The sequence below is a fragment of the Amphiprion ocellaris genome, chromosome 18 (genome assembly GCF_022539595.1).
Source record: "Amphiprion ocellaris isolate individual 3 ecotype Okinawa chromosome 18, ASM2253959v1, whole genome shotgun sequence".
Lineage (NCBI taxonomy): Eukaryota > Metazoa > Chordata > Actinopteri > Pomacentridae > Amphiprion > Amphiprion ocellaris.
Window position 1 is genome coordinate 2,117,425 of NC_072783.1, and position 21,644 is coordinate 2,139,068.

Sequence of the window (21,644 nt, forward strand, 5' to 3'; positions counted from 1 at the left end):
CATCGCAAATGGAGCTTTACCTCCTTTCTCCTCACTACTATTTCTCTTTAGCTTCGGGAGATATATCTTTGTGCCTCTTTTATTCGGCACAGAAAGCCTTTATTCTTGGTTGCAGATTGCTCTCTTGTTACCAGCGATCACAGCACAATGTCCTGCCACACAGACCAATGGCCTATTAAGCAGCGAACATGAAAGGGGAGGACCTATGGGTGGCACAAGACGGAGGGATGTTTTCATTCCAGCCGGAAAGACAAACAGCGGACATCAGTCTAGCTCCCTCGCCAAACATCTGTCAACCAATCGTGGGGATACAACAGCTCCAGATAATCGCCGCTTTGTAACCACATCCTACTCATCTGTGAATTAAAGCTCTGCTCCCTCCGAAGGTAAAAGGCCACCTCCTAAACCAGAGAAATAATGGTGCACTCACTCTCGATTCTTCACAGCTGTAATGCCGCGGCGCTGAGTTAGGATGTCAAAAGAGCAAGCCAATTTCGCACTTGGACAAAGAGTCATTACGGGAGAAGTCAGCGTGACATCTGATAGCGATCCCAAGGAGCACGGCAGAGAACTCTGCTATCATTACTGCTCAGACTGACTTTGATGAACCTGCCAGCGTTCGTGGCTCAATGTGACCTCTGCTCTAAAATGAGGGTTCTTTTTCAGGTACTGTCTGAGAGCGATTGCTATAAATTGAAGTCTTTTGAGAACACCTATGGGTGGAGGAAAAAAATAAAAGCTTCAGAAGAGAGGATTCCACAGAAAAGCCAATCAATGTTTTTGGGATTTTGATCGGCACGCCAGACATCCACAAACTTTGACTCTGGAGACAAGCAGGCGGAACGAATTACAATAAGAAATGGATTTAGATATTTTTCTGTGGCTGATCAATCAAGTCATTGGCGTAAGGAGCCAAAAGACTCGCCACGGAGCAATCGATGCCTTTTCTTTCACTTGAGGGACCCTCCGAAATAACAATAGCCAACAATGGAAAGAGAATAAATTTGCAATTGAGCCATGTAACTGAGAAACATCCCGGATATTAAGAGCCCAGAGAACTGCATCCTTCAGCTCAATGACTTCAGTTTGTCTCTGCCTCTACCTTTACTTACTGCCTCTGTGGGACCCTAACGCTGCCAACTCGTCGTCAATCCCAAGTTCCTCGCCAGGAAACAATACAGCGCGCTAATTAAACGCCGGCTACTGTCTGTGTCACTGCACATTTTTCTTGCCATTCATGAAAACAACAAGTTAGAAACACAGGAGACATGAAGTCAGGTGCACTCTGAAGGCAGGATTATCAATAATTGTGTAAGTTTGGTTCCAGAGAATTATCCTGGAATGCACTTCTTCCTCAAAAGCTAAACTACCTTAAATCTGAAGCATCGTGTGCGAGCAAACCAATAAAACATCCTGTAGCCCACGCACACAAATAAACAGCAACGTGCGCTTCATACATCACGTACAGTCGTCCTGCGTGAGTAAAAACCTCTCGGATACTTTTCCAAAACAGAGACTGATTTAAAGAGTGTTAAAAAAAACACAAAACTTGAGAATTGAAAAAAGATAAATGCCAAGATGTGAATCAGTACAACAATCCTTACTGCCAAAACTGCTGATGTCACCGGAGAACATTTAGACATTTGAGCAAACAGCTTAAACACAACTCAAGTGTACAATTATGTATGCACAAGCTTTTTAAATTAAAGCTCTTTTGATTTATTTAGTCCATAAAATGTCTTTGTTTGACCAACTTTGACTCAAAGATAGACAATCTACAACAATACCAGGGAGGAAATCCTCACATTTGACAAGCAGAAGAAGAAAAAGAAGCAAACATTTGGCTTTTTTGCTGCATAAATTGAGTGATTATAAAACTGCTGTCTACTGAGTGTCTGTCAATCAACTAAATATATAACAGATTAATCAACTATTTTGTCAGTGCTATTTGCGCAGTCTTAGGTAGAAATGCGTCGTAGCCACGTCAGCCCAAAAACTATATTCCAGTGCTGTCAAACCACTAATCTGATTAATCACAATTAAGACCCCACATGCCCTTTGTTTACTCGAAATGCTTATTTCAGAAGTAAAATCTTGTTTCTCATATGATCTCACATTTCACATTTCCCACTGAGACGGCCAACGTGCTGTTTAGCGTCTTCCATTTGGAGTTGCTTGGTTCTGCCACTACCGGATTACTGCCCATTTGCGCATGTGTGGTCATAAGTCTACTTGGACAAACTGCCCAAAATGCGTTGCCAGAGGCGTTTCAGAGATTTGGAGTCATTCTGGGGTTAATTACGTTAAAATTTTGAATCAGATAAATCATGATGATGGATCGTCCATATTAATGTGTTCATTTTGACAGCGTTACTGTACTCCTGTACAATTCAACTGCATTCTCAGTGACATTTTGAAGGATGTTCTGCCGGATAATATTTGTTGCAAGTTATCACTAATTCATTTCAGATTGTTATTTATTGTATTTCTTTACTGTCCCTGGTAATCCAGAAAATAAAAGAGAAGCTGCAAACATGGTGCAAAATGGTGCATCTTAACCTAAACTAGCTGTTGGATCCACTCTCAGATGTACATCACTTTGGATAAAAGCATCTACTAAATGAAACTGTAGAACTGCAGAATTGTAAACTAGATTTTCTAAATCCTAACCATGTAGTCTTGGTGCCTAAATGAGTGACAATGAAGTTTAAGCTGAAATAATTATGAATCCTCCTCTCCTATTTCTTTATTAACATTCACCCTGGTAAATAACCCCTAAAAAACTGACCATCTCACAATTCCACAAGCTTTTTTGTTAAAAATAACACATTTTGCACTGTGGACCAATATCCCTGCAAGATGGGAACGTTCCCAAAACATTGGCTAACGTTACCTTTGAGTTCTAACAAAACATTTTAATATAGAATGTTTGAAGGATATTTATCATTTCAAATAATGTTCATATGTCTTTAAAAGTCAACTAAGACAGAAAGCTTTAACATTCAGATGATGTTTGGAGAATGTTTTTAGACAACGTTCTACGATAACAAAAGAAGAACTTTGTCAAACTAACTTTAAAAAAAATGTTTTCAAGATGTTGTTGAGGATTCAGAATACAGAATGAGGTTTTATGAAACATTCATGTAATTTGATTTATTAATGAAGGTGGAACATTTTCCCTGAAATATTCTGAGGATGTTTTGGGGATGTTGCTGTTGAGAAATTTCTTACACAAAACCAAAACAACATTGTCAATCCAACTTAAAAAAAACTTTTCTTCAAGATGTTATTGAGGCATCAGAAAACAAAAAAGTGTTTTCATAGAGCGTTCCTGTAATTTGATATATTAACAAACATTTTCCCTGAAATATTCTGAGGATGTTTTGGGATGCTGCTGTTGTTCTTCTACAAACTGTTCCCACAATGTTACATGATAACAAACGAAGAACATTCTCAATGCAACACTCAGGAAATATTTTAGGAACATCTTTAGAGCTTTAGAGAACTTTAAGAAGAGTATTATGGGAACTGAAAGGAAACGTCCCACTTAAACATTGCTAGAACTTTGGAGAACCTTCCCAGAACCTTTATTTAACAAAAAATTCAAGCTGGAAAGGCTTTTACACATTTATTTCGTTGACTCTGGGCTGTGTGAAGCTGAAGAAGTAAGAAACATTTGGTCTGCAGACGCTCAGTATGGACGGCAGCACCATCATTACCATGCCGCTCCTGTTTTCGATTACGGAACTAATCAATTAATCATCAAATTATCTCTGCCCAGATGCAAAAGTCTCCAACAAACCCTCTGCTCCTCAGGTTTGACTTTCATTTAAGCTGTATTTAATCAGATTCACAACAAAGTGGAAGATCTTAATGAATCCCAACGCTGCAGCGTGCCATGCGAGAGCGCAGACATCTGTTCGGCTGTAAAGTCGGCGGACGTCTTCATTAGCATGAGCCTCGGTGTAAAGAAACGCACACATGTGGACCTTCTAGAGGAGAGTTTGGTTTACAGCTGGAACTGGAGGGTTCTGACACCCTGCCGACACAACAGGAGCTGAGACGCAGAGATTAGAATGGAACTACGTTTTTACTCTTATTTTCTACACTTGTTGGAGCAATGAGGACTTCCTGTGTCATATGTTCCATTTTTGTCTGCAGTTACATGAACATTAATGTATGAATTTCACATCTAACTACTAATCCCGTCCCTGCAGAATGCTATCAGAGATCTGGGGAGTGATGTAAACTGCTCTGGGTCTGTGACATGAGCAGGGATTCAGGGCCACCTCTGAGTTCCCAGACATTTGTTTTGACAAATCACAGGCGAGAGAGGGAAGTGTTGATGGAAACACAGCAGGGTCGCAAAATCATGAAGAGAGAAGAAGGAAAATATGCAAATAATACACCAGCAGCCCGATACAGCAGACTTTTGGACATTTGGTATGAAATTATAGGTATTTAGGACATTTGTTGAACGTAAATAAAACAATTTAAACTGAAAAAAAATATAAAATACCCAAATTTCACTGTTTCTAATGTGAAGATTTGCTACTTTTTTCATTTATAGACCATTGTAACTGAGAAGAGAAAGTGGAACAAATTACAGACGGTAAACTAACACATCTGTGGCCTCTAGGAAATGATACTGTGCATTTTATTTACTCCTCTGAGCCCGAGGCTATCTCTAGGGTAACTCCACCACCTCCACTTTTAAACTCCTGTCTTGGTCTTTATCAGGTGCAGCCGTACATGCCGCATCTAGTTTTAATCAAAACAGCCTATAGGCTATCCAGATCTTCCATTATTTGTATGATAATACTGGCAGATTTTTTAAATTAGCCTTTAGAACAAAGAAAAATGTATATTTCATATTATAAAACTGTCTGTCTCACTATAAAATAATGGCAGTAGGGATATTTTTCTAGTTTATGACTTAAAAATTGTGAAAAATATGTTCGTAATGTCTAATGAAAATAAAAGTAATTTTATTATTATGATTATTATTACAGTTATCTACAGTTCTGCTATTCATTGTTACATATTAGCATTCCATAGACACTAACATACCTACATATTAATATATTTATGCAATGATGAGTTCAGGAGTAGAAATGGGTGTGGAGATGATTTTACTAACATCTTAGTTTGTTTTCTGGCCAATGTTTCATGACCTTCGGAGTCAAAGAGCTAATTGGAGACACTGTGTAGACACAAAAATAGTGTAAAAGTTAACACATATTGACAATAATAGCCTTAAAAAACAAGACTGGATCCCACATAAAGCAAAAGAACACCCAGTTTTCTTGTGAGCAACCACATATCCTGATACTATAGACCTTCATTCTCATTTCCGTTAGCTGCCCAGCTAGCACCCACACACGATCAACACCCCCGAACCCTCTGATGGAGTTAAACACCACTAAGTCTAAGCTGTCGACGTCTGAACCTCGCGGTGAGGAAGTGAAGCTGAGAGTGAGCTGCTGCCAACTGTTTGTCAGCGGCTGTATTACCTGCAGTGACAGGCCAAAAGACAACGCCGTCAGCCCTTAAGCAGCTTTCTATTGAAGGAGGACAAACTGCAGCAGTCGTGAAGACTCCCAGCGGAGGGAGGAAGCAGTTATGGACCTTTGTTGTTGTGAGTCTGTGGGGACGGTGGAACGCAGGTGCACTGAGTGGGGAAATGAGAAGGAGGCCTGGCGGTTTCACAAGCTGTTAACTGTGTTTAGGACGATGCCTGTATCAGCTCTGATTTAATGTGTGGATCCAGCTCTTTTACAAGCAAGAAGGATAAAAAAAAAAGAAAAGAAAAGAAAGAAAACGGAAAAGCCAGCCAGCGTGCAAGCAAAGAAACTGTGTGGGTAGTAGACACTTCTGAATGTTTCGAATGCCTACTGCCTGCTGAAGGGAAGAATGCAGCAAAAACTGAATTTAAAACACTACAGCGGCACATCCTCAATCCTGAAAACTGGTACTGAATTTCATGCAGTTTTATTTTCTAGTTACATTCAATGACTGCAAGTTCGAGTGGGAAATGAGAACTTGGGGAGTGGAAAATGATACAGAGGAAACGGTTCTATCTGCATATAAAAGCATCATGTGTCCTGATTAGCATTCTGTTTATGGTCTGTTCAACAAGGATTAGCACACAGTTATATTTTCAGGTCTCTAAAATATGAATCCAAGTTGAGAGAGTACAGATTTAGCTCTAATTTGGGCAGAACACCTCTTTAAAGCTTGCGAAGCCTTAAACAAACAAAGAGTAGTTAATTTCTAAGACGGCAGCGCTGCAAATAACACAGATGAATCTCTGCTGTTGCATCCCTGGCTCATTTGCTGCTCCTGCATATTGGTTTACCCGCCGAGAGCCAACTGTAAATCAGCGGCATCTTTCTAATTTACCAAGCAACGGTGGATGCAATAAAAGAAGAAATATCCTTACATCCCCAGTCACGCCCGGAGCGCTACAGGGGTATCTCTCTTTGTCCCGTTGTTACATAAGCACTGAATACCCAGAGGCTGTGACACTTTCTTGTGTGGGGCCTTTTTTTTAGCTCATACTACTGCCGCTGCTGTTCCATTCTACCTCACCTGCGTTCCCAACTACAGTATGACCTGCACTACACACCGTAAAGTAGTTATTTTAGACATATGAGGGGCTAACAGGCTGATTTTGAAGCAGGATTAAAACAAACTAATATTCTGAGCCAAAAAGTCTATTGAGATGAAGCTGCACCACCACATTTTAGGGGTTTATGAGGTTGTTTCTGAATTATTTACATAAAATCAGTCAATTTGCATCCATTACAATAAACATAAAGCATAATATATGATGATATTCCATAAAACAAAGCCCACTATTGAATAAAATACTGGAATTTTCCTTGTTGACTGCACAATAAAATGTTCTTTTACCAAGTTGTGTATGCAGAGCAGCATTATGTGACTTATTTAATGGTATTGACTAATGAAGCCCACACTGGTTTGCACCTCGCTGTCAAAGTAATTGATTAAGTGAAACACAAAGCATGAGCTCATTAGCATTCCCCACATCCAGACCATTTAAAAGCCTTCTCCGGTTGTTGATTAGACTCCTAAAAACTCATCTCTGCGCATCAAAGTTACATATTTAAAAGTTATTTTCCATGTAAATAATGTCTCCCTGCCCTAAAATGACTTAGATATAACTCTACGCTGTTGCTTCGTCTAGAACAGGGGTGGCAAACTTGTTCTAGTTCAGGTTCCACATTCAGCCCGATTTGATCTCAAATGGTCTGGAGAAGTAAAATCACAGCACAATAGAGAAACAAAATGACAAAAACATGAGACAAATGACAAAAGTCAGATTAAAAAAACCAACAAAAACCAGACAAAATATTACAAAAATGAGACACAAAAGAACAATGAGCAATCTAGTACTTTACTTTCTGATAAAAACAGCTTGTCATGGTCTACAAATTATGCTCCAGCCCACTTGAGATCAAACTGAGCTGAATGTGGAACCTGAAATTCAATGAGTTTGACACTCCTGCTTTAAACAAATCCTCATTCTTATCCTCATCGTTAGATAAAATGTTTGTGTTTGAGGTTTCTTTTATTAAAAAAACAGAATAAATAACCTGATATATCATCATCTGACTGTTGCTAGTCCCCTCAAGAGGCCAGTATTGGAGGGTGTTTGTGTTTTTAACTTCAAAACATGACTGTATCATGGTGTACTTGCCCCCAGCATGACCCCTAATCCTCTCCAACAATGCAAAAAAAAAAAAAGTGTTTCCTTGGCTTAAAATAATACTATACCTCCTCCCCCACCCTGGCAGAAAAGCCCAAAGCCTCTGACCCATAGACTGTATATACAGTCAATGCTCTGACCTCGGCCACCAAGGCATGGCTGGAGGACGGCGAGCAGCACGGTGGTGGCGGCGGGCCAACGAGGTGACGCATATGTGAGCGGCTGAGTGCGTCAGGCTCTGGCTAACAGCACCACGACTCAGCAGTGTCCTGGATGGATGGATGGATGGATGGATGGATGGATGGATGGATGGATGGATGGATGGATGGATGGATGGATGGAGGTGTTATGATGGAGGAAGCAGCTAGAGAAAGAGAATGTAACTGAAAGTGAAAAAAGAAAAAAAAAGAGAAAGAAAAGAGTGATATGCCCCGACTCCCACACTGCCATCCGACGCTGAGAAAAGCTGTGTCGCAGCACTGAGTGGGTGGGCTTCGTTTTCAAAAAAATAATAAAAATAAAAGCTGGTGAATAAGAGTCTGGAAAAAAAAAAACAGAGAGAGAGAGAGAGGCTGCATGAAGCTTCTCCTACCTTCAGTCTGACACACCACTGGGGTTACATCACAGAGTGGAGAAGTGAAAAGCATGCAGCAAAAATAACCAAACGGAAATGGAAGTGTTATGAGGATTTTTGGTTTTGGCTGCCTTGAGACTCGCGGAGAAAGACAGAGGAAGAGCAGAGGAACGAAAAAAAACCCAACAAAAAACAGGGTTTGGCTCCTGGTGTGCCTCCAGGCGTTTCAATGAAGAAAGATGCTTTTGTTTCTATTCACTGTTAATCCCTGACAATCACACACATAAGGACCACAAAAACACAAAAAAACGCAGTCATCCCACCTGTACCAGCTCCCTGCATTCACCCTCCTCTTATGTGCTCTCTCCAAATTAAGACAAGCTCCTGTGGTTCCTTTTTAATTTAACCCTCCTGTTGTCCTCATTTACAGGCACCAAAAAATATTGTTTCCTTGTCTGAAAAAAATCCAAAAATTCAGCAAAAAATTTCCCCAAATCTATGAAAATTTGAAAAACCTTCAGGAAGAAAATTCCAATAATTCCTTAAAAGTTAGTAAATATTTTCAAAAAATGAGTAAAAATTTTCCAAAAAAATCCTTAAAATATCTAAAGTGATTACATATATATCAGGAAAACTTCTAATATTTTTTCTAAGAACATTCACAAAAAATTTGATATGATTTTGTCATATGTTGTCTAGTTTTTTTTTGTTTTTTTCTTTTCTTGTCCGACTGTTGTTTTGATCATGACTACATGTTGTGTTCCTTTGTAGACACTCTGTGGTCTATAAGTTGTAATGTTTAAATGATGAGGCATAATATTGCTGAAATTGAATTTATTTTTCTGAGGAAACTTCAGGTTGTTCATAATGTTTTGTAAAGTAAATGTGAACATTTGAAGAACATACTTTTTTGCACGAAAACAAAGGAAAAATTTGGAGTTTTATGGGTTATTATGCTGTAATTTAACTGGTCTGACCTACTTAAGATCAAATTGGGCTGAATGTGGCCCTGAACTAAAATGAGTTTGACACGTCTGGTCTAAATCATTTGCTAAAGTAGCTTGTTAGCAACAGCTGATAAAATACAGACAGCTAGAAATGAGATTCCTAAGACATCTATGATAAATACTCCGTTGATATTGCTGCATGTGTGCTGTGCAGGAACTAAGGGCAACAGGTTGTAACAAACATTGAATTATAGATTTCTTTTCAGCTGTCGGATCAGTCAGTTAATTGCTTCCGGACTGGTTGAGAACAACGTCTGACATGTGGACACACGCCGGATCATCGGCTGCCAGTTTGTGTTTGCATTGTTTCGGTGCAGCTTTAGGAGAAGCGTCGCCTCTCGTTGCCTTTGACCGTCTGCAGCGAGAGGCGGGAAACGAGTGCGACTCCTGCTAAGGTTGCAGATGACACTTTCTGCACTGATGATGAGTGTTCAATGAGAAAAAGCTGATGAATTCGCACACAGAAGAGCTCCTGCTGCCGTCGGTGCTTGTTCATTACAGCAGGAGATATTTACTGCCTTTCAAATTACCACCTCGGTGAATGACAGTCAGAGCTATTAGCATACAGCAGCTTAAAGAGGAACAGCGCTAAATTTGATCCTCATTCCTGTTGCCCAGGGGCCCCTCTGTAGCGTGGGGATCTGTAAGCTCTGTGGCAAAACCTGAGACGTGTTAAAACAGAAGTTGCATTTTCCAGCTCCACCGAGGATGGAGTAAAAAGACAATCAGGTATTTTGAGGACTCAGAAATGTTTGCTTCACAATCGCTGATTCTGCCACACAAAATGCTGAAAACCACAACAGCAATCTGGGAGAAAACTGCCACTGCTGTTTTATTAGCAACTCTGCAGCCATCACTTGTTGCAGAGAGATGCACTACTATGCCTGGAGCACCAATTATTTTTTTTCTCTGTTTACCTCCTGCCTTTCATAAAGAACAGAATTAGATTTTAACAAGAAACAGACTACCATATCCAAAAAATGAAAATCTCAAAGTTATGTTGAAATGCAAAGAAGACATGACGTGGGTTAAATATACAAATAAATTCAATGAAATTCAGACAAACAGAGCACTGTATTCAGTGTCGGTGATTGAGCTCCAGGCTGTGGATTAGTCTATGATGCCACATGTAAATTCTAAATGTCTCTCACGGAGTCACACAGAAGTCAGTCTGACTTTCCACGGACGGTCTACAGGCTATATGACTAATCATTCTGTTGAGTCGCCATTTGGTGATATTCATTCTGAAGAGCTATAACCCTGAAATGAGTCATGTCTTGATAGAATTCCACCTAACCAAAGGGAAACTATTCTAAAAACATTAAAAAAACACTTCAACAAATCATGTAAAAAGAAAAACAACAAGCAAACGCAACTGAATCCAATTTACAGAATGGAAACTGCTCCAAACAACACAACGCAATCACCAGTTCATCCATTTATATAATGATTTAATGCTTTGCTACCCTTTGATTTGGGCCACAGACCGAACACCAGCTAAATGCCAAACAAACAAACAAACAACAGATTAAAAAAAGAAAGAAGCCAAGCATACAGCATCTCCAAAATAGCCATGAGCACAAAAGCACGACTGTAAAGAGGCTGTTTGATGTTGGATGGAAAACGGCCGGCAGCAGAAGTGTCATTTTTGTTCGTCCCCTCGTTCCAGTTGGAGTGAAAAGGGAAGTAAGGTACCAGTTAGGGAGAGGAAAGGAAAACACAGGAAGACAAAGAGAAAGACAGGTGGCCATAGTAACAGACGAAGCCTGGAGGATGGAGAGAGGAGAAGCAGGAAGACGACGGAGGCCGTCCTTGCTGCTGCACTGCAAAAACTGTAAATCCTACCAAGTTTCTTTGTCTTATTTTCAGTCAAAATGTCTCATCCCACTCGATTTAAGATACATCCACTTAACAAGTGACATTTCAGCAGATGGAGGGACTTGTTTTAACCCTCGTGTTGTCCTGCGGGTCAAAATTGACCCGTTTTAAAGTTTGAAAATGCAGGAAAAAGAATATATTTTCACAGTGAAACTTCTGACGTCCACATTTTCAATATTTTTGGGTAATCTTTGAACATTTTTTGGTGTAAAAAAAGAAATGTTAAAAATGTTTCTGGAAAAAAAAGTTTTTTGTGAATGTTCTTAAAGAAAATCTTAGAAGTTTTACTGATATATATGTAATCACTTTAGATATTGTTAGGATTTTTTGGAATATTTTTACAAATTTTTAAAAAATATTTATGAGAATTTTCTTGCCAAATTTGGGGGATTTTTTAAAATAAAATTTTTAAGGGAACTTTTATGGAATTATTGGAATTTTCTTACTGAAGGTTTTGCAAATTTTCAGAAATTTGGGGAATTTTTTGCTGATTTTGTGGATTTTTTTCAGACAAGGAAACAATATTTTTTGGTGCCCGTAAATGAGGACAACAGGGGGGTTAAGACAATGCATCTTAAATATCTTGTTAAGTCAAACAATCTTGAAATTATCTTGTTTTGAGTTGTATTTTACAATAAAACTCAAAATAAGTTTAATACATGTCAGATTAGGAGGTTACATGAAAGCAAAAATCTATTTTTGAGTGAGAAACTATTTTTTAGCATATCTGGCTTATTTTAAGACACCTAAGCTTGAGAATCCTGGTAAAATAGAGCTTTAAATAAGTTTTCCCAGCTAATTTTGAGATCTCAATATTCTAAATATCATATCTTATTTCAAGAAATCTTACCAAGCCATTTTTCACTTTTTCTGTTGGCAGATTTTTTTCACTTATTTCAAGGTAAAAGTTCTTTGAAATAAGCTTTTTTTCTTGTTTTGAGAGGAGCATTTTTTCCAGTGTGCGCCCTCTTTCATTGTGCTCCGTTATTCTTATCCTCTGCTTGCCCACAGCGATGCAGTAATTCACTCTGCTCTCAGTGTCATTGTGACAATCGGAGACGGAGGGGGAAAAAAAAACAAAAAAACCCCAGAGATTATTCCCCCCACACACCACCAGCACAGCTGCAATGGAGACGGGTCTACAACAGCAAACAAGAAGGCCTGAATAATGAAATACACATTAAATATAAAACAGACTGGGGGATTGTGGAGCCCGCAGTGGCACAGCAAGACGCCAACACTTCCACATGGAGAGGGAAAGTAGGCTACTGTATGTGGCTGGATGTCTTTTATCATCAACATGACAGCTACGCCCCGTAATACAGCGCTACGTGGACTATATTTAGAAGTGTTAAAACATACGCACATATCCTAAACTGTTTCTCCCGGTTCATTTTAAGTGCTATTGAATCAAACTAAGCGGCTGAAATTTTGGATTCCAAACAAGCTGCATTGAACTTAAATAACTGCAGGGCTGCTTTGACTTTAAAAACAAACTGCTACATTTAAGCCAATTTAATGCACTGAAATCTGTGTAATTACATCAATAAGTGCTTTTGAGTACAAAAAAAAAAAACAACTGCAAAATGGATGTTAAAAAAAAAAAACAGGAAAACAACAACACAAACTCCGGGATATGGGTCAGTGTGTGTTTGTGAAGAAAGAGATGAGCATTTGTTCTTGGCAGATCTGGTGCGTTGATCTTGCATCAATTTTTTATGTGTTGCTTTCAGCTGGGCACCTAATACCGTTTGGGTGGAGGTCTCATTGTTTGGCGCTGATCTAGTCCTGTACTGGCAGGGAAATTCATGAAATTGGAGAAGGATTTCAATTTGCTTTATAATCAGATGTTTGGATTGTGTCACTTTTACAGAAGTGTGAATGTCGCTATCAGTTGCTTTGGAAGTTGTTTTGTAAAAGCCATCAGTCTATAAAATGCCACTGAAGATTCTTGGAGTGGAAGTAAAGTTTCTTACTAACTAACAAAAACTGCAAATCTTCACATTTAAGAAGCTGGAATCTGAGAATGTCTGGCATTGTCTGAAAAAGGAGTGAAGGATTATGATGACCTGTTGTTGCTATTATCAGCCAGAAATGGTGACGGTGGTTGAAGAAAATGGAGAATGGTCAAGGTACCAGAGTCAAACAGCAAACAGATCCATCTCTCTGTGTCTCTGGCTGCTGCAAACTAGCTGTGCTTCCATATAAAGCAATTATTTTTGATATATCGCAAAAAAATTAAAAAGAAAACACATGGTGTGGTCAGAAGGTGGCAGTAGAGGCAACATGGCTGGAATAAAAAAAGAGTAGAAGAAGCTGCAAACAAAACTGAAAAACCACAAAGAAGAAGAAAACAAAACTTTGCCATCTACAAGAGAAAATGGAGGGAAGTCTTCAGAAATTGTTTTTAATCTGGAAAATTGAAAATATTTTTTAAAGTCAGCTGGTGTCTGCCATGTTTTATTCTGTAAAAAAAATGAAAGAAATCGAATCAGCTGATCACCCTTGTAAGTTAAATGTTAATGTATTAGAATTTATTCAAAAAAGTCTTAAATGAAGCTCATTAACTCTTAAAAACATCAAAAACTGCCTCAAGTGAGTGAAAAAACTTGCAACATTTGCAAAATTATGGATGCTCTTTTCAAATTTTGCTGCCTTCACTGACTTTTCGAGTGTTTTACTTCAAAAAGTGAAAAAAAAAACATGTTACATCTAATGACAGCACTCAAAGATGTCTCACGAAGTAGAATGCAAAAGATAAATAAAATAAGCACCCAAAACAGGATTCATAGGTGCAGGAAACCAAAACAAAATGCTAAATGAAGCTCATTAACTAAAATGTCAAAAACTGCCTCAACTGAGTGGAAAAACTTGCAAAATTTGCAAAATTAAGAAAGCTTTTATCAAATTTTGCTGCTTCCGTTGACTTTTCTAATGTGAAACTTCGAAAAGTGCATAAAAATATGTCCTAGAAACACATCTAATGACAGCATGCAGAGCCAAACTCAACTATAAAATCATTCGGAGTCTGATCGTTTCTGACATTCCTATTTAAAGCGTAAATATCTGACAGATTCTCATTAACATGTCTATTAACTTTTGATCATCAATTAATTATGACGTCTTCAGATAGTTTGCTTCATCTGACTAAAAAAAAAACCTCAAAGACCTTCAACCTGCGAAGATTCAACAACAGACAAAAGAGCAAATCCTGACATTTGAGAGGCTGCGAGCAGAAAATATCGGCACTTTCGCTTCATACATGACTTAATAGTCAAAACTGCTGGCAATTAATTTCAGTCAGCGGAGAGACTAATTGACTAATCATCTCAGCACAAGTTGGGACGCAGCTGTGATATACGTCCGGCTTGCACATGCACTGATCATCAGACCTGTCAAAGTGGATAAATTCATGTGGTGGTCTGATAAATTCTGCCCTTCCAGCGACTGTCAGCAGGAGTTAGAGCTACTAAACATGGCTGCCTCAGACTGAAGGGGTGGGTGGGGGCCAGACAGACAGAGACAGACTGTAGGTTTGAATTCAAAGACGGCACGATAAATGCCGTCAAACAGAGACAGTCGGGGAGTCGCATATGGACACGCAGCTGGCGTGGGTTTAGTCCACGCCTTGCTGTCGCCGTCCTCGCGAATTGCAGCTCTTGCGAACCGATTGTCGCTGTTCGCTTATGCAATGTTGTGGGTTTTTTGCCACCTTCATCACGCCGTGCGAAGTGCCACAATATCCCCTCAGTGTGCTCAGCTAGCAAGGGCACTTCCTGCTATTCAAAGGCACACAGCGTTGAGCAGCAATAATGAGCCCATCCACATCAAGAGGCACAATGAAAGCCCAGTTTCCCGACTGGCAAAAACAACAGGATGCCGCTGCAGAAGAAGAAGAAGAAGAAGAGGAGGAGGAGGAGGAGGAGGGGGGCCTGATAAGTCCTGCAAGGCATCAAAAATTTAAATGGGCCACCACCATGTTATTTCATATTTCACTCAGGCAGGCTGGTTTGTTCATGACGGACTCGGGGGTCTCAGCATGGGTCAGTGTGTGGTCGAGCTAGGAAGTGAAAATGTGGATAAATTCTAAAATAAGAAAGTGAGCAAGGACAGCAAACGCTTAGCACCTGTACTAATGAGCATAAACGGATGATGAACGGGTGGAATGAGTGGGTCCTGACAAAAGGCAAAATGAGGGGGAGTAAGAAAATAGCCACTCCAGAAGGAATGAAAAGAACACAGGAGAAGCGAGTGGCAAAAAGAGACGCTGTAATGAAAACGTTGGCATTTATGGACTGATGAGAGGAGATGGAGAAGGAGGGAACAGGAGCTGGAGTGATGAATGGAGAAGACAATGACGAAGAGGGGAATTACTTTAAGGTGGGAGCATCTTAAAGGCAAGAGGTGACAAGTTTAGCTATGAGATGATGTGGATAAATGGAAGCAGAAGGACTCGAGGAGAAGGAGAAGGAGGAGGATGAAGTGGTGAAGACTCATTAGCCTACGCAAGGCTTGTACATTAAGCCTTTCCCTGCTCCACTGTTTCATCTCCCTCCTTTTGTTCTCCAGAAATATCTGAGTGGGTGGGAGAGAGAGTGTGTGTGTGAGAAACCGAGGAGAGAGTTACAGTAAGTGAAATGATGACAGAGTGAGGGGGAGAAGGAAGGAACAAGAGTGACAGAAAGGGCTGGCTATCTTTTCAACATTTCCAACACAAACGCTGCTCATACAATACCTGAATTTCAGAACCAAAACACTCATTACTCAACACCTTTTCTTTCTTTTTCTTGTTTATTGTGCAGTAGCAGGCAACTCGCCTCAAAAAAGCAAAAGAAAACAAAAGAAAGCCTCCTCTAATGTCTGAAGAAATCATTTCATGTTTGTGAAACATTTGGCTTATTAAGATTCAGGGGAAAACGAGCAGCAGCGCTACATCACAGCAAAGGCCACGTATTTAATGAGAGAGAGGACTATTTAACCGTCGCCAGTTTTAAAGGTACAGCAGCCAGAAAATGAAGCTATTATTCCCAAAACTATCCAGCATAAACATTCTTCACAGTCGAGCTGAAATGACTATTAAAAGATGATTAATTTTCAATTGTTTTTGATGCATTTTTCAAGCAAAAATGACAAACATGCTCCTGGTAGCATCTTAATTAGGAGGTTTTGGTGCCTTTCATTGTCATATTTAAGAATAAATTCAGTATCTTTGGATTTCCGATGACTGCATTTAGAAAAAAATAATCACATTTTAATCCACTGGACCAAGTGTTTTTTGTTTTTTTTGTTTTTTTTTTCTTGCTCCTGTCACATTTTTCAAACTTCAACTAAAGTTCCAGACTTTTTGCCAAATGACTGCTGGTCACAGCTGAGTCGCTGATGTCTTCTCAGCTGTGGTGAGGAGTGAGGAGTGCAGAATGATTTTGTTTTTACCAGAATCTGGGTAGGGGAAATGATGAATTATTGATGAATGTTCATATGAGACATGCAGAATAAAGCAGTTTGATGAAATATCACCATTTTAGGCTTAGATTGGGTTAATTTTCCAAGAATTTGGGTGTAATTTGGGTAATTTTTTAGAAAGATAACATGTCTTTCAAGGCTATAAAAAAGAATTTTGGATTCAGAGGGTGAAGAAATGTCACTGTGCAGCATTTTATAGATAATCAATCGATTACTTAAAAAAATTGTTTGCACGTTAATTTAATAATGAATATAAAGCTTTAGGCCAACACCAAAGACCCCAGACCATGTTCCAGAAGTCCAGTGTCAACCAGACATTTGTGTTTTTCTTGTGCAGTGAAGAAGTATTACCAATTCAGACTCATTCCCTTTTGCTTCTACCTTTACATCAAGTCTCGCTGCTCAGATTTAGAGCTCTAAATGAGTATTATTAACTTACAGTGTGGGCATAATGTTATAATAAGTGATGGAAATGATGATCAAATCCAAACTGTAACAACTGGAATCATCTTTTTGAGAATATCTGGATTAAAACTGGATTTTGATACCATCTCCATTGAGTTGCGACACCAAAAAAACAGATTTTGTGACTCCATGCTTTATGGAAAATAATAAAGCCAAACAATTCATCATTTCCAAGTCAAAATCTCAACAGGAAACAATCCAGTTAGCAAATCCCAAAGGTTGCAATTAAGAACATGCCTTATGTAGCGGGTCTTGTCCACGGTTCAAACTGTTGTGTAAATTACAGAAAGTCCTCCTTGTGTAACAGTCACGCTTTCCATGTTATCTCATGTCGTAATGCTCCATCACATGCTTTTTATTTAATACTCTGTAAATATGTCACTGAAACTTGAAAAAAATGCAATTAGATATTCTCCTGAAATGGTCCAGTCTTAGAAAATGATCATTTTCTCTACAAAATCATGAATAAATGGTCCCAAAGTCCTCAAACTGCAAATGTTTTGGAAGCACATGTAGTCACGAAACAAACTGTCGACATTATGAAGTGAAAGAAAATTGGTCTGTATCTGCAAATTTTGAGGTTTGACACCCAGTTTTAAAGAGAAGTGGATGGAATGGGGTGAAAACGGAGACAGGTGACATAATTTTGAGGAAACCAATCAGAAAGCAAGCAGCAAAGAGGGATACTGGGTGTTATTAATAAACCTGAGGGCATAAAGAGTGACAGATATTACCTGCAAAAACACACCGAATCACTTGATCTTTCGTTTCTGTCTCGCACTATTTTCTCGTCTAATGGCCTCTGTGTCATGGACCTGGCCTCTCCGAGTCTCCTCACTCTATATTTATTTCCTATCCATCACTGCTAACACGCAGTGACACTCGGACACGGCGTCCACGCTTAAGGTGTGGCATGATGCCGCCAAGACACTGATTGCTGTGAAAGCCGGGGTCAAGGTGACACCAGGCAGCGAACAGAGCGAAAAACAAATCAGCTCGAGTGCAGCTTTCACACATGCTGCTGACACCAGTCAAAAAAAAAAAGAAACAGACGCTCAAACACTGCTCTTAAATCACACACTTGAACCCTTCACCTTTCAAAGTACACATTGAGACGCCTACATGGTGCCTTTTAGGAGATCAAGAGCTGCTCAGACTTGCACTGTGAAACCACCAAAAAATCCCGGGAAACAATTAACAGCTGAATCCATCCACCACTCCCCACATTCAAAAAACATCCATGTATGCAAACCCATCCATCCTCCCGCCCCCGAATCATCTGGCTCACCTCTGTCAGTCGAGCGCCCGTCTGCTAGAGGCGATAAAAATCCTGCAGCATAGTGAAGGAGATCCTAAACAAAACAGCAAAAAAACAAAAAGAGGAGCTTGTCGGGGCACGGAAAGGATAAAAAAACAACGCGGGAGGAGAGAAAAGAGGACAAAAGATAGAGGGAGGGAGTAGAAATGGGGGAAAAGAAGGGAGGTAGAGAGAGGTAAGGAACGGCCCAGACAGCCGGAGAGCTCTCCACAATGTGAGCAGCGAAGGGAGGGCGAGCGCCAGGTGTCAGGACGCATACACTCAGCCGGCGTGCACGCACACACATACACACACTCACACAAACACAAGCAGACAGGCCACTCGCTCTCACTCCTCCTCCTCCTCCTCCTCCTCTTCCTCCTCCTCTCACTCTCTGGCAGCAATAACTCTCCCTCATCCTCCTTCTCTCTCTCTCTCTCTCTCTTCTCTTTCAGCAGGCTAGAATTCCTTAACTCTTTCAAAGCCAGTCATCTCCAAAACTGACTGTCTTTTCTGTGGCGCTAACTAACAATCAATTATTATTGTCAATTATTGTTATTACCAGCTTGGAAGAGGCAATTCTAAACAGGCATGGAGCCATTTTTGGCCATTTGGTGGCAGCGGAAACATGACTGATGAATTAGACAAACACGTTAGCAAACACTTGTCTATTTCTGAGCAAAGTGTTTGACTGTAGCTGCTAAATTTGCTGCCATCAAGTCAGTCGCTAACATTGTCTGTCTCTTGTTTAACCCTCCTGTTGTCTTCATTTACAGGCACCAAAAAATATTGTTTCCTTGTCTGAAAAAAATCTATAAACTCTGCAAAAAAATTCCCCAAATTTCTGAAAATTCGCAAAACCTTCAGGAACAAAATTCCAATAATTCCTTAAAAGTTTCCCATAAATTTTATTTATTTTTTTAATCTGACAAATTTGGCAAGAAAATTCTTGTAAATATTTTCAAAAAATTAGTAAAAATCTACCCAAAAAATTCTAAAAATATCTAAAGTGATTCCATATATATCAGTGAAACTTCTAATATTTTCTTTAAGAACATTCACAAAATTCGCTGGATTTGGGTCAATTTTTTTGTGTGAATGTTCTTAAGAAACATTTTTAACATTTCTTTTTTTCCACCAAAAAATGTTCAAAAATTTCCCAAAATTGTTGAAAATGTGGACATCAGAAGTTTCACTGTGAAATTTTTTTTTTTTCTACATTTTCAAACTTTAAAATGGGTCAATTTGACCCGCAGGACGACATGAAGGTTAATACTGTTGTTCTCTGAGTATCCATGTCTGGAGCAGGTGACATCGCCAGATAATCACAATATTAATATGAAAAATAACGGTTAGATCTTTTGTTTGACATGGGTCTCCTCAGCTGTAAATGGATCAATCGTTGCAATGCTTTTCTTGCATGAATATTCCCTATTGTGGCAACCAAAGCTGAAAAAATGCCCCATCTCTTAAGCTCTTTGAAGCTGGCCGTTTTCAAAAGAGCGCCTGGGTTTCTCAGCTTGCGAAATATGTTTTGGTGGACACACAGTCCTTTGGTATGTGCCCACAGGGGTGTTTTTGAACCCAAGAGGTTGCACCGCTTCCCAACATTTCACACTCGATGGGCGAACAGCTAGGTGGCGTCACGATAGATGACAGACTGGTGCTCCCAAACAGAAAACAAACACACCCATTTATAACCGTATAAACACCATAAACATCATAAACACTGGCTGCAGCTGAAAGGTTTACTCATGGGTCTCCTGCACCTGGATTTCAAAATGAACCAGTTACAAAAACAGTTAACCAAAATGTGTTTCTGAAAACATTTTCTGAGGCGTTGAGTGGCAGTTGGACGCCCCTGATTTGCATGAAGTACCTAAAGAAGAATAAGCAAGATTGAAATAATGATTCCTGTGGATCCGTCATGTTGGCAGCTCCTCTCTAGCCCACTTCATTCTGATCAGGAGCATCCAGTTGCCACTTGCCGCCTCTGGAAGCTCCTGAAAACTTTTAAACTGACTGTTGTCAGTTAATCTAATATTAACACAGATTCAGCAGTTCAGATGTTGTCGGAAATGTTGGTGAATTATCAATCTCACAAGACAAGCAATGGTTTCCAAATGAGCCACCATGTTGGTCCAGTTTGAAATCCAGAAGTAGAAAGCCTTCTACTGAAGTGTACATCTAATCAGGTGCAGCATGTTTGTGGGAAGATGACGACTGTATTGTTTTACTGTACATATTAACCATCTTTTAGGCACTCATTTTATTCATTTTTTGCATTCTACTTTTCAAAGCGTCTTTGAGTGTCTTGAAAAGCGCCATCAAAGTAATTGGTATTATTTTAATTATCATTACAGGGATCCTCGACTTACATCAGAATTCAGTTCCTACGATGTGACATAAGTCGGAACTCCAGTGAAAATGTAAACAAAACCGTTACGTGCATTACGATATCAGTCAGTTTACATATTTGTACAACTTCAGTAATAAAAACGGTCTTTAGCTGACACTGAAACACAACTTGGCAGGAAAATCAGTAAAATGTAAACTGTACGTGTGACTTACGCTTGGGAGCCATAATGAAGTTAGCGAATGTAGCATGATCCAATGTGGCGGCAAATGTAAAGACAGAAGTCTTACAGCCGCATGACTACTGTACTCGCCAACTGAACCAGTTTTGACCCAACGACGAAACGGCGTACGTTAAACCGAAGACTGGCCCGTAATCAGTTACGAAGTGACGGCGAAATGATGTAAGTCGAGGACGTCGTAAACCAAGGACCTCCCGTACCGTCTAGCTTATCAAAGGTATAATGCTGGCAAACTGCAACTCCCAATGTCCAAAACGCTCATGTGGACACGTACTGTTATTGTTTATTCTCAGCTGTCTCACAGCATGATTTGAGCACGTTTTTTGATAAAAAATATCTAAACTCCCAGCAAACATTAGCTGGAAAACTTCCACATTTTCAACATTTTTGGGAAATTTTTGGTGGAAAAAAAAAGTTTAAAAAAATGTCTTTAAGAACATTCAGAAAAAAATCAACCAAAATCCAGCAAAATCATTGGATTTTGGTTGATTTTTTCTGAACGTTCTTAAAGAAAATATTACATCTTTTACTGATATACATGGAATCACTTTAGATATTTTTAGGATTTTTTTGGAAGATTTTTATTAATTTTTTGAAAATATTTACAATTTCTATATTTTTTGAAAATTTT

The 21,644-nt window shown here is 39.3% G+C and overlaps 1 protein-coding gene across 8 annotated transcripts in view; it reads right to left on the bottom strand.

Moving 5' to 3' along the window:
- tanc2b (tetratricopeptide repeat, ankyrin repeat and coiled-coil containing 2b) overlaps nucleotides 1-21,644 on the bottom strand; it is a 236,267-nt gene that overhangs the window by 129,367 nt on the left and 85,256 nt on the right. The window contains exon 1 of one of the 8 annotated variants that reach the window (XM_023270327.3): nucleotides 18,408-18,762. The exons of the other annotated variants lie outside the window; for them this stretch is intronic. The gene's annotated coding sequence lies outside the window, so the exon portion shown is untranslated. Of the gene's footprint in view, nucleotides 1-18,407; nucleotides 18,763-21,644 lie in introns of those variants that run through there. 8 annotated transcript variants of the gene reach the window in all.